Below are 12,093 nucleotides of genomic sequence, written 5' to 3' on the forward strand. Positions count from 1 at the left end.
CTATTAACGTTTCAATTTAGATACAGCAACTGCTACTATATCAGCGTTACCTTTGCCTTGTGATCATGGCAGCAGAAGAATCATTTTCTCAGTGGGAGTCAGGTCATGGCAGAGAACATCAGGATCTTTCTTGTAATTATAAAATGGAGGGCAGAGTTATCACTGAAATTTATCCTATAGGAAGATATTTCCTTCCATAGGAGGAAATACTTTGATAAGTCACAGTGGTCCATTTGTCCTGTTTTCCCATCACACACTTCCCAGGTGTGTGACTGAAGAAGTTACTCAACCTTTCTGAACTCATTTTTTTAATCTATCAAGTAGTGATCATAGTACCAACTTCAAAGGCTGTTGTGAGAATTAAATAGGATCATGCTGACAATGTCTGGCATAAGTTTTATTTGTTTATTTGTTGAGTTTATTTGTTGAGTATAAATGTTTATTTGTTGAGTATAAATGTTCATTCACTTGACCCAGATTTGTGGAGCACCTACTATGCTCCAGGTGTGGCCAACATGATAGTGAATAAAATAGACAAAATCCTTGTCCACAGCCAGCTCCCTTTTCTTCTCTTTCCCTCCACCCCAGTCACTCGATCCTCTCCACTAAAACCAGACCACATAGGATGAATATTTTTGTCCTTTCAAAGAATTCATTCCTTTGGAAGTTTTGCCAGTCAACCATTCATTACATATTGTGCTTAGATTGCCTTTCCGCATGAAACCAAAGAAAGAATGTGTAATGGGATTGCGAAATGTAACCTACGTTACAACTTGAGTGTGCAAAAAATAAACTTTATTTAGTCTATACTGTTTTGGCTTCTTTTGTAAGCCCTTACTTTCTGGATAGAGGAAGGAATGCCATTAACTAAACATCGGTTTAAAATGTAGTCCCATTCAATAATTTAATCCATTTGGGTACTATTCTGCTTTCCTTAGCTAAAAATGTTCAGCCTCTCAGATGACAGACCTCTTCCTCCCTAGCTTGTCTGGAACGCGGGGGAAGGGCTGAGGCTTATGCAACCTCAACCTCGTGGTGGTGGTAGTTGTTGTGGTGGGAGGGGTTGGTGTCTTTAGGCATAGCTCTTAGCTTGCTCTGGCCCCAGGCTGTTGTCCCTTCTCTATTGGGTGCTACTGGCCCTGTGGGTGTTTATGGCTGAAAACTGGGTGGGTGTGACTTGTGGTTGATCTCCTGGCTGGTCAAAGTCTGTAGTCTGCTATGTTTGACATGCCCTCATTTCAGTTTCCTCTGGTGCTAGAGAGCCCTTTGAAGTCTGGCTGGCCTCTCCAGCCTCTGCCTCGTCTACCTCTGACAAGCACAGAGGCTTGATTTCTGGCTCCTGTCTTCATCACTCGGTCTGACCAAACCATACTGCCTCAGGATGGGCTGGGTCCCTAGGTTTGTATGGAGCATGACACACAGGGGCCCACTTTGTTCCGGAGTCTATGGGGACGTATCTTCAAATGACCCCGGTTCTGCCTTCGGAGGTAACTTTGCTTTCCCAGTGCACCTTTCCCTTCCTGGGCCATTTCACATCCCCTCCTCCCCCCTCCCCCACCAGCCACAGGGCTCTTCTAACTTCTCACAATTCCCCACACTAAAAAAGAGCAGATCTTTCTTTCCCTCACTTCTTTTTCCTGACTTCATTCACTTGGCTAAATCTTAGTGATAAAACAGGTTACTTTTTTTTTTTTTTGTAACCTTATTGGTAGATCTCTATGATCTGAAGTCTCCATGATTGGTTGTTGAAATACGAAGGTCTTGGGGCACCTGGGTGGCTTAGTCAGTTTAGTGTCCAACTTTGGCTCAGGTCATGATCTCACGGTTCATGTGTTTGAGCCTGCATCGGGCTCTCTGTTGTCAGCATGGAGCCCGCTTTGGATCCTCTGTCCTCCTGCTCTCTGCTTATCCCCCACGCGTGCTCTCTCTCTCTCAAAAATAAATAAACATTTAAAAAACAGATACAAAGGTCTCATAAAGGAGTTCAGCAAATCCCTTTTCAAGAAGCTTGCTTACCCAGGTTTTTTGAACGACAGAAGCAGAACGTTGCTCTTTTTCTTGTTCTCCTTCTGTAAGAAAATGCAAACCTTCCTTTTGGACAAATCATTACCTGAGGCAGACTAGTGCAAAGATTTCTGCTCAGGAAGACAAAAAGTGAGAAGTACTTCAGAAACTGACTCCTATTATAGAACCACGGCTATTGCCTTCCAGGAACTCATTGTCTTCTTTTAGCATCTGGTACTCCAACGTCCAGGTGACTGGACTGCTCTAATGTAGGTAGCCTTGGGAAGTTGCCCCACAAGCTCTTGATTTGGCATCAGTGGCAGATTACTTGCTTTTCAGTCAAACTTACCCTCTTCCACCCAGTGGGATCTCCCTCCTTCTTCTTCCTCTTCATTATCCTTTTCTCATTATTGGGTTTCTTTTTCTCTCTGATCTGACACTTGAACTTTTATATATGTGAGCATTCATTCATTAATGTGATGATAATTATTGCCATAATTTGTTGAGCTCTATTACAAAGTAGAGATGAGAAAGGTCTTTTTATATTGGTTTTGTCATTTAATTGAAAAGATCTCCATTGTATGGGACACCTGGGTGACTCAGTCAGTTAAGCTTCTGGCTTTGGATTTGGGTTATGATCTCATGGTTTGTGAGTTTGAACCCTGCACCTGGCTCTAAGCTGACAGTGTGAAACCTGCTTGGGATTCTCTCTCGTGCGGCCCCTCCCCTGCTTCTTCCCCTGCCTCTCTCCCTCTCAAAATAAACAAACTTAAAAAAAAATCTCCATTGTATATAGGAAGAAACTGAAGCTCAGAGAAGTTAAAAAGTAATTTGTTACAGGCTTCAGAACTAGGACTTGAACACAGGTTTCATTGGCCTCTAAACCCATTCCACTAAGGCACACTGTTCTGAACAATAATGTAGACTTCTGTGTAAAGATTTTACATAAATTGAATGATCCTACGATAACTCTGAACGTGCAACTCAAACATTGTCTTATGATGACTAGTCTAAAAACCATTTGAGGGAATAATGGGGAACTCCTTTTCAGAGATGAATAATCTTTGATGCAATTCTATTAAAAGTGCTGACTAATGGTCTGATGACTGCTTATTTTGAATTGTTGTTGGTAAAGAGGACAGTACAAGTCAGGAAATGGAAAGAAGGTCACAGATTTTAGCCGCTCAAAATTGCTAACAGTGGAGGTCTCCATATTATTTTGGTTCCAGCTTTTTTCTGGGCTGAAACCCAGACTTCTTCCTCTTCCATTCTTCTGTTTTGTTCTTGCAGGCCAAATTATTTCCCCCTTTGCTGTTTAGGTGATCGTTCATTTTTAAAATCATACTTAACTTCCCAATTTTTTAGCATCTTTCACCATTTATCTTTATTCCCCCTTTTCTTCTTCCTGTTTTCCTCTCTTTCTCCTGCTTTGTTTCTATCATCCTTACTCAGTGTTTTGCCCCATTAAGTCATTGAAAATAAAATATACTGGAATCTTTATCTCTAAAATCCTGGCTATCATAAGCAGTGTCCTTTGACGTTTGCTTTCAGCTTTGTTCTTGGATGGCCAATTCATCCACCAATTACACTTGTGCCATTGTAGCATTTGGGGGTGGTTTGTGGAACCCTGCCGGAGTATATTTTTTATTCTGTGAGGTTGACTGAAAGGTAATGGGTGGCTCAATGAGAAAACCTGATGGAGCATTCACTCGAGAAAAAAAAAATGAGTCAGTGTGTGTGTGTGTCTTTGGGATTGAGAAGGAAGATGAATCCTACCAAAAGAATGTATAGTTATTTGCTATGAGTTACTTCTCAGTATCCTCTTGAATCAAGGTAGGCTTTAGTATCAAATCAAAATGATGATTCAGAGGGGTTAAGTGACTGACTTTTTAAAAATATTTTTGAAGATACATTTTTTTAATGTTTTATTTATTTATTTTGAGAGAGAGCAAGCAGAGAAGGGACAGAGAGACAGAGAGGAAGAGAGAGAAAATCCCAAACTGACTCTATCCTGTCAGCATAGAGCCTGATATAGAGCTTGAACTCACAAACCCGTGAGATCATGACCTGAGCAGAGATCAAGAGTCAGATGCCTAACCCACTGAGCCACCCAGGTGCCCTGAGTAACTGACATTTTAAGGATTAGGGAAGAGAGGGGAAAAAAATAAAGAGAATTTTCAAAAAAAGACTGTATAAACCAAAACTAAAGCATATTTAATCTCTTTCCTCTCCTGCTGATGTTCTCCTCTTCCCTCTGATTTCCTTGAATGGTTTGTCCTTAAGGGAGAATGGGGAGGATTCCTATAAAGCTCCTCTTTTGAGAACAAAGAAAGATCTTCACAGGTTCCTGTTTCAGAGGAAGTGAATGGGTGGGGGCAAATCCTTTATGGCTTGGAAGAAGCTAAGGTTAGTTCCTCAAGTTTCTCTGTTATTTTGAGATACAAGATTTTTTTTGTCCTCAAACTTGTGTGACTTTTCAGGAAACTTCACTACTAGTGATATCACAGGCACTCGGAGGAAATGAAGCCTGATTCGATACCACAATTATTGTTGGGCACAAGGTGTTAGTAAAGACCAATTTCGATGTGTATTATTTATTAACTGGTCAATTTTAAGAAATTATTTGTATAAACAGGACTATCATTGAATCACATATCATCTGTGCCTATGTGTTTATTTCATATTCATGTCATTTAATTCATGAGTCCCATGAAGAACACATGTACAGGTGACCTTTAAGTATTTAGAACCATCCTTGACATCTAGACTGAGGTGATAAATAATGGTGCATGTATCTGACTAAGACTATTTACTTTAAGATCCTACCAAGAATTGAGCAGAGAGGTGGGATGTCCAGATGATCTGCTTCTGGTATCTTCCCCAAGGAGTCTACTTTACTTTCTTTGGATGCAATGCTATATAATCCTGCAAGAATTGATAGGGAAAAAGAAAATGTAATTGAAGGGCAGCAAAATATGTGATCACAAAATAAGCCACTTTGGCATGTGGATTATTTTGAGCTAAAGGCAATTATGACCAAACAGATTCAGGAAAAACTTTTACCTTTCCCTTAACAACTACCTAAAATAATTTAGATAGGGGAACTGGCCCAGAAAGAGAGCTATTACCAAAGATAACTTTTTGTCTGAAAGATCTATTTCTATTCCCAAACATCTGCTTTTCCTATTGTCCTGTGAATCACCTTCCTCCCCTTTAATGCCCCAGGCCCTCCTATCCCATTTCTTTCTTTCTTTCTTTCTTTCTTTTTTTCTTTCTTTCTTTCTTTCTCTCTCTCTCTCTCTTTCTTTCTTTCTTTCTTTCTTTCTTTCTTTCTTTCTTTCTTTCTTTCTTTCTTTCTTTTTCTTCCTTCCTTCCTTCCTTCCTTCCTTCCTTCCTTCCTTCCTTCCTTCCTTCTTTTCCTTTCCTTTCTTTTCTCTTCCTTTCTTTTCTTCCCCACCCCCCTCCATCCCATTTATTAGCTAAGGATGGCATACAAGCTTCCACTGACTGACTTGTCCAAGGATCTCATATATATTATGGGAGTCCCTTACAAACATAATTAAATCTGTTTTTCTCCCATTAATCTGTCTTATGTCAGTTTGATTCATAGACCAGCCAAAAGAACCTAGAAAGAAAGAGAAAAAAATTTTCCTCCCCTACAGTTGGTGACTCAGATGGGACAAACTTTACTGGCTGGACACTGCTTGTTCTGAGGCTGTTGCAGCTATGAAATCTTTGACAAAAAAAGCTAAGAATTCTCACAACATCAGCCTCTGAGATCTCTGCCTACAGGGAGAATTGTAAACAAGAGAGGTAAGAGTCTTTTTCTTCCTTTTCTAAATTTAGAGTAGCAGGAAAAGCATTTGTGGAAATAGTTCTTTGGGTATAGTAACCCTAGTAAAGATTTGATATGAGTACTCTTGATTTTTATTCATCCTTTTCCTCCCAGAGATAGTCACTGTTTTTCTTTGTCTTTGTCATAAGGATAAAAGCTGTAAGGTAGAATACAATCATAGGCCCTATAAGCCTGTCTAACAGACTGATGAGTTCACAGTTCTCACCATGACTGATGTCTATTTAGATAAACTTTGGTGTGGGTTAATGTACACATTAGGTAAAGACTTGCTAAAGGACATCTTAGAAGCTAACACCGCAAAGTTGGTGAGAATGGGTGGAGCACATAAAAGCTATTAAAGTACTCATCACCTAACTCAAAGACTCTCTTGTTAGGATAACTTGGTTATGGAACAGGTTCGGTTGATACTAGGTTACCCACCAACCTCAAGAAAATTTCTGTGCAACAAGGTACTCTGTAAAAAAATACCACACAATCCTCAAACTGGAAGCACATCCCTTTTGAGTATTCGTTTGACTCCAAAAGACTCAAGGCTTAGCTACAACTGTTAATGTGCATATAAGAAAAATCAGATGAGGTTTCCCTTTCATCTTGTTCTATGCTTTGAGAGCTTGGCTTTATGACCAATGAGAGTATTTTCTCTGGTCCACCAGTTAGAGGATGCATGCATCTGGTGGACAGCTGAATAGACTGTGGATCTGATAAGCAGTGTTCTCTTTGTCCAACTGTGCCAGCTGTCAGGGGAGTTTGTCATAAGAGGTCCCAGTCCTTAAGGGGTATGTGTCACCTGAACCTTCAAATTAGTCATCACCAATTTGTGGCAACAGAAATGTGAACTGCACCCCATTTGCAGCTAGATCTTTCTTAGGCTAACTTTAGGAGTGCACTTTCTGGACCTTGTGAGAGCTGCTTCCCCCCCGCCCCCCACACTTTTCTTTGGGAATACCTCTTGCACCCATGTGTAAGTCATAAAAGGTTTACTGGTTTGAGTTGCCATTGACATTAATATGAGATCCTACTCATCAATGGCTAGATGATGGATCCTTTGAACTGGCTATGTTCGAAAGAGAAAAGAAATTAGAGAGCTTTCATCCTGAACAAATTGTCTTATTGGTACACAGGGAAAGACCAAATTAAAAAGAACACAAAGAGATATAATGGCTAACTTTAGGAAATCCATTAAGAAGATGATAGCATTGAAATTAGAAGAGAATTAAATCCAAAGTAAATTCACCTTCTCAAAATATGGCCACATCTGCCATATTTAACTTTCATTTCCCTATAAAATTTACAGAGAGCACTTCAGCCTGATGCCCAGGCCCAGGGTATACAGTTTACGTGTAAAAATACCAAAAGTCAGAAAGTGAATTTGGCAGAAGCACCTGGGACAGGCAGTAGGGATCATTTTGCTGAGGGCTATAACCAGGCCCTGCCAGCTTTAGGTCTTCCTATGCAATGTCCTTCACAGATGTACCCTAAACTGCCACCAAGGAGTTTAGGTCTCCTGGAAAGAAGAAAATAAAATTTCATGTTGTTCCTTTCTTTACAACTCTAGACATATTGATTATTGATCCTTTCCCTCCCTGGGATAGCTATTGTCTTCTTTTTTTTTTTTTTATTTAAGTTTTTATTTAAATTCCAGTTAACACACAGTGCAATGTTCTTTTCAGGCGTACAATTTACTGATTCGACACTTACATACAACACCCAGTGTTCATCACAAGTGTACTCCTTCATCCTCATCACCTGTTTCCCCCACCTCCCCTCTGGTAACCATCAGTTTGTTCTGTATAGTTAGGAGTCTGTTCTCGGCTGGCTGATCTCTCTCCGTCTTAATTACCCTATGCTTGTTTGTTTTGTTTCTTAAATTCCACATATAAGTGAAATAATTTGTTTTGTTTTTCTTTGACTGACTTCCTTCACTTATATTCTCTAGCTCCATCCACGTTGTTGAAAATGGCAAGATTTCATTCTTTTTTATGGCTGAGTAATTTTCCATTGTGTATATATATATATATATATATATGTGGTATATATATATATATATATATATATATATATATGTGGTATATATATATATATGTGGTATATATATATATATGTGGTATATATATATATATATATATAGTATATATATACCACATTTTCTTTATCCATTCATCAACCAGTGGAAATTTGGGTTGTTTACATAATTTGGCTTTCTCGCTTATCTAGTTGTTGTATCCTAAGAACTTGGCTTGGTTTTCTGCCTGTCCGGGGCATGCAGATTTTTTATTTTCTCTTTTGGCTGTCTTTGGGAGTAACTCTGGATCTTGGAATTTCAGTATCCTATGCACCCTCTTTGGGGACCCCTCTTACATCCAAGGTGGGTTGTTCAAGACTGCCAGAAATATTTACTTTTGTCCCTGCTGAAAACTGATAAGATATTTAAAAGGAAGATTTTTTTTTTTTTTTAGGTTTTCCCCCCTGAAGCAAAAATGAAGCTAAATGTACCTAGAGGAAAAGAAAAACCTTCTAAAACCTTTGTCATAGGATTTATTAAAATATTCCAAAATCCCATGATATAAAAAAGGTAAAATGAAAACAATGTAGTTGGGTGAGTGAATCCCCTAAGATGTCATTTAGGCTGCAACCTAACTATTTGAGGACTTGAGAGCTGCTGTCCTTATCATATAAGGGTTATAAAGTTAAGTTTTAAAATCAGTAATGTACTGGGGCGCCTGGGTGGCACAGTCGGTTAAGCGTCCTACTTCAGCCAGGTCACGATCTCGCGGTCCGTGAGTTCGAGCCCCGCGTCAGGCTCTGGGCTGATGGCTCAGAGCCTGGAGCCTGTTTCCGATTCTGTGTCTCCCTCTCTCTCTGCCCCTCCCCCGTTCATGCTCTGTCTCTCTCTGTCCCAAAAATAAATAAACGTTGAAAAAAAAATTTTTTTAAATCAGTAATGTACTTATGTAAAACTAAACCTTAATTTTCTTTCATTTGCTAAAAGGACTAAGTTTTCTTGTACTGCTCCTGCTAAGGGATTATGGAAGTTTTGTCATTACCCTTTTCATTTGTTTGTTTTTGTTTTGTTACTTTTTTAATTTAGTTTTTAAATTTTATTTATTTATTTATTTATTTATTTATTTATTTATTTACATCCAAGTTAGTTAGCATATAGTGCAATAATGATTTCAAGAGTAGATTACAGTGATTCATCCCCTATGCATAACACCCAGTTTTGTCTTTACCTTTCAAGTTTTTTGCCTAGAAAGCAAATATTCTTTGTTTTCTCAAAATAATTTTCTGTGCTTTATCAAGTCTTTTATTGGTTTTGCTCACAACTGCATAACCTTTTGTATTTGCCTTAAAACCTTTTGTCACTTTGGTTAAATAGAAATTGAGTATTGTTTCATGATGATCTATGATCTTATTTGGTAAAGTGTCTAAACCTTCTGATATTTTTGACAAACTTCCCCAAATCATTTTCTAAATGAAAATTTTTAAAAATATTTATTGACTTATTTTTAAAGACAGAGAGAGCATGTGAGCAGGGGAGGGGGCAGAGAGAGAGGGAGAGAGAACCCAAGCAGGCTCAGTGTTGTCAGTGCAGAGGGTAATGTGGGGCTCAAACTCACTAACCATAAGATCATGACCTGAGTCAAAACCAAGAGTTGGGCATTTAACTGACTGAGCCACCCAGGCACCCCAGGAATTTCTAAAACTAATGGAAAAACCTGATTCAAGCAGAACAAACATTAATTACATGGAACTGACTGAACTGAGGTGGATGATTATAATTATTATTACTTCTTTGTTTGAAACATTGCTGGTTCCTTATGTTTTGTTTCTCCAGATTTAAGGAAAACTTTTCTTTTTTTCTTTTAAGCTATCAACAACTTGGCAAGATATGCCTTTGTGAACAAAGATGACATAATTACATTTTCTCCCTAACTGATCCCTCCTGAGTTTGAAAAATATTGACTATTCTTATATTTTCATGGCAATATACGTATTTGTGTAAGTTCAGTAAGAATCTGTTCTTGTAATAAGAAAATTAGAAACATGGGTTATATTACCAATGCTTTAACTAAAATGTCATATTTGAGAATGATGTGATAAACTCAGGTGACCAAATAGCTTTAAGAAACTAAGGTTGACTTTATGGAATTAATAAAGCCCCTTGCAAAAATCTCTCTGCCCTGCTTTTAGGGTTTTTGACAGTCTTACCAGGTGAGTAAGGAAGATCACTTTCTGGCAGGCACAGGAACCTTAGCTTAATCTGGGGACCTCAAGAAGAGAGGAAATAACCGAAATCTATAGGTTTTTCAGGCAAACTCTGATGGCAAGTCTTTGGCTTATCTTTCTAGCCTCAAGAGGCTTTTAAAAAGTTGGAATCTGAGATTCCTTATGAAAAATGTCTAGCAAAGTAGATTTAAAAAGCCTATATGGTTAATCACTCTTCTTGCTGTACTTATATAAATAATCTGGCAAAATATATTGAAACTGGACTGACTTTGCAAACAAATTAGTTTTATGATCCTTTTCTTTGATAGAAGTAAGGGTTACCAGAGACAGAAAAATTATGTTCTAATAGAAACTATGATAAGCACTTGTGGACATCAGATTCTAGTATTGCTCATTGCTTTGAGGTTTTTTCCTACCTATACACTGGAATGGATCCTGAATTCTTCAAGTTTTCTCCAGTATTTGGCTACAACTCTCCCAACTAACATTTCAAATTTTATCTCACCCTTCTGACTTGGAGTCATGGAGAACTAAAGTTGCTTTTTTTCTAAAACCCTGCAAGCTATGCTGGACAACTTGATACCAACTTCAGAGAAATCATGATAATAGTTCATGTATGGGTAATCTTCATGCCTGTTGTCCTACAGGCCACTTAGAAAGATCACCAGAGATATTCAAATTACAAATCAGGAAGATCTATCATATTGTCACTGCCCACCCTCACTCCATCTGAAGATGCTTCAAGCTGGACATCTAGAAGTCTTCTCAACTGTCTGCCTTCAAAACTCATAAACTGTGACTGTAGTCTGCTCTGATCATTAGCCATTGTTTTTCTTTTGTTTCCATAGAAATATCTCTTATTAAATACCAGGTGGCTTGCACCACAGGCCTAACATGAGCCCACTTACTTCTCCGCATCCTGAAATGAGACACAACTGTTTCACTGAACTGACCTATTCTCAGGACTAAGAGACTAGTTCAATTAGGTGAAGCAGTCTATCAACTTAACTTCTGGACTGCAAAACTTCTCAGGGAAGTTTCAAAGGAAAACAGGAGGAGCATGATCCTGAAATATGCCACTTTGGCATGTAGATTATTTTGAGCCAAAGGCAATCAAGACCCAGCAGATTCAAGAAAAACTTTTACTTCTCCCTTAACTATCTAAAAGAATTTAAATAGAGAGCCTGGTCCGGAAAGAGAGCTATTACCAAAGATAACTTTTTGTCTGAAAGACATATCTATATGGCAACGCAAACATCTAATTCCCAAACATCTGCTTTTCCTATTGTCCGTGAATCTCCTTCCTCCCTTTGATGCCCTAAGCCCTTATCCCATTTCTTAAATCAGGATGGCATATAAGCTTCAGCTGACTGACTTGTCCTTGGGTGTCATATATTTTATGGGACTCCCTTATAAAAATAATTAAATTTGTTTTTCTCCAGTTAATCTGTCTTATGTCAATTTAATTCATAGACAAACCAAAAGAATCTACAGTAGTAGAGGAAAACTTTTCCTCCCCTACACAGTGAATATGCTGATCCTCACAAAGAAGAGGTCATCAATGCACTTGGAATGGGGATATATTCCAGGTCATGTTTCTAATTGTGAGCTAGGCTTAGACTTACCATTCATCCTCCTTTACTAGGCCCACCCCCACCCTTAACCAGTAATAAGCATTTGGATTAAAGTTAAACACTAATTGGCTGGTAGGGGTCTTCAAATCCAGATACATGCAGGGGTAATTAGAAACAAACAGGGAAGGGGAGGCATGCCTGAGTGGCTCAGTTGGTTAACCATCAGACTTTTGATTTTGGCTCAAGCCATGATCTCACAGTTCATGGGATTGAACCCTGTGTCAGACTCTGCAAACACAGAACAGAGCTTGCTTGAGATTCTCTTTCTCTCCCTGTCTCTCTCTCCCTCTGACCCTTCCTTCAAAATAAATAAATAAGCATTAAAAACATTTGTTTTAATTAAAAAAAATAGAAACAAACAGGGTGCATAGC

At 38.6% G+C, this 12,093-nt stretch overlaps 1 long non-coding RNA gene across 1 annotated transcript; it reads left to right on the forward strand.

The window, feature by feature from the left end:
- The first annotated feature begins 1,194 nt into the window (after window positions 1-1,194).
- Window positions 1,195-11,533, forward strand: LOC111561784. The gene is made up of 3 exons (XR_002744623.2): window positions 1,195-1,487; window positions 5,667-5,817; window positions 10,735-11,533. It is a non-coding gene; the product is annotated as an uncharacterized LOC111561784 (long non-coding RNA).
- The last annotated feature ends 560 nt before the right edge of the window (window positions 11,534-12,093 follow it).

The sequence above is a fragment of the Felis catus genome, chromosome C1 (assembly GCF_018350175.1).
Source record: "Felis catus isolate Fca126 chromosome C1, F.catus_Fca126_mat1.0, whole genome shotgun sequence".
Lineage (NCBI taxonomy): Eukaryota > Metazoa > Chordata > Mammalia > Carnivora > Felidae > Felis > Felis catus.